The following is a 1,877-nucleotide window of genomic DNA, read 5'->3' as shown; positions in this document are numbered from 1 at the left end:
GCTCCTAAGCTCAATTCTATTGCAATGCTCTATAGGATTCATATCAGGTTTTCCTGGAAGTTGTCCTGGCACTCTGGATGAAGAGGAAGCTAGTTGGGCAATTTGACTATCCTGGATCTTTTGATGCTTTTCAGAATTATCCATCCTCTGAATGAGCTTTGCTAAATCTTGTTTCATTTCATTCTGACTTGAGATAATTTCTTCAAGCATCTTTTCAACATTTGACTTTGGTAAGCCTTGAGAAGATAGTTGTTGAAAAGTTTGTTGCCCAGCTTGGAAATTTGGTCTTGCCCCCATAGATGGTCCTTGATCTTGATTATTTCTGTAGGAAAATTTTGGATGACTCTTCCATCCAGGGTTATAAGTATTTGAGTATGGGTTGTTCTGCCTTTGATTGTAACTCATGATTGCATCGCATTGTTCAAGTTGATTGATTTGTGCAGTGATAGCTCCCAATGGACATGAGTCATTTGAATGCTCTGAACTCCCACATACTTCACAAGATGTACTAATAGCATTGACCATATTAGCACTAGCCCCCATATTCTCAAATTTCTTTGTAAGAGCGTCCAATTTTGCAGATAAAAGAGTGACTGCATCTACATCAAACTTCCCTGATGCTTTAATTGTTGGGTTTACAGAAGAATAGCCACCACTTCTTTCATTTGCCCATTGATGATGATTTTGTGCTACACTTTCAATGATTTCTTCGGCTTCATCTAAGCTTTTGTTCATAAGTGCCCCTCCAGCAGCTGAATCAAGGGACACTTTGGTATGATAATTGATACCATTATAAAAAGTATGCAACACTAACCATCTTTCCAACCCATGATGTGGGCATTGTCTGAGCATACTATTATATCTATCCCATGCTTCAAAAAGAGATTCTGAGTCTGTTTGCTTGAAGCTTGCAATTAAATTCCTCATATGAGCTGTTTTGCTTGGTGGATAGAACTTATCAAGAAACTGTTGCTCACACTGCTCCCAAGTGGTGATGCTATTAGGGGCCAAAGAATTCAGCCATTGCTTTGCCCTATCTCTTAGAGAAAACCCAAATAATAATAATCTAACTGCATCTGAAGGAACTCCATTCATTTTCATGGTACCACATATTTCATAAAAGACCTCTAAGTGTTGATTAGGGTCTTCATGAGGTCCTCCACCAAATTGGTTCTGCTGCACCATAGATATGATTGCGGGTTTGATCTCAAAGTTATTAGCTTCCACTGAAGGTCTTGAAATACTAGATCGAAAACCTCTTGCATAAGGTGCTGCATAATCCTTAAGTGGTCTATTTGCCATATTCAAATGTTCCTATTCTTCAATTTGCCTTTGCAGAATTCTTCTTTTATGGAAAGTTCTATCAATCTCAGGGTCAAAAGGAAAGAATTCCCCTGCAAAGTTAGATCTTCGCATACACAAGAACAAGATAGCAGATAGCAATTCGACAGAAAAAGAAAAATAGAAGAATCAAAAATGCAGAATTGAATTTGTACAAAAAGAATTAACAAGAAGTGAAAGTTATACAAGAAAGTAAAAACAGAAATCTAATGATTAGTTACAACTATGCAATATGAAAGGAAAACAAATGTTATGTTTAGTCTAACTCAATTGATAATTCCTAATGTTATAGCGCAGTCCCCGGCAACGGCGCCAAAAACTTGTTACGCTCTCCGCAAGTGTACGGAAATGTCGCAAGTAATATAAAAGATTATCGTATCCACAGGGACTGGAATAAGCACTAGAAATGTCTCAATGCGAATTAGCTAAACAACTATCCAATCGTTTCAAAAGCAAAGTAAAGGTAAACAAATCTAATCTTAAAGATCAACAAACAAGAATTTAGTGTTTTGGGTTATGATAAAGGGAGATTCTAG

General features: G+C 37.1%; 1 non-coding gene across 1 annotated transcript; it reads left to right on the top strand.

The window, feature by feature from the left end:
• The first annotated feature begins 823 nt into the window (after positions 1–823).
• LOC121978897 lies at positions 824–929 on the top strand. The gene has a single exon (XR_006111226.1). It is a non-coding gene; the product is annotated as a small nucleolar RNA R71 (small nucleolar RNA).
• The last annotated feature ends 948 nt before the right edge of the window (positions 930–1,877 follow it).

This window comes from Zingiber officinale, chromosome 4B, assembly GCF_018446385.1.
Source record: "Zingiber officinale cultivar Zhangliang chromosome 4B, Zo_v1.1, whole genome shotgun sequence".
Classification (NCBI taxonomy): domain Eukaryota; kingdom Viridiplantae; phylum Streptophyta; class Magnoliopsida; order Zingiberales; family Zingiberaceae; genus Zingiber; species Zingiber officinale.
Note: the sequence above shows the minus strand (reverse complement) of the source record. Positions and strands in the feature narration are given on the sequence as shown.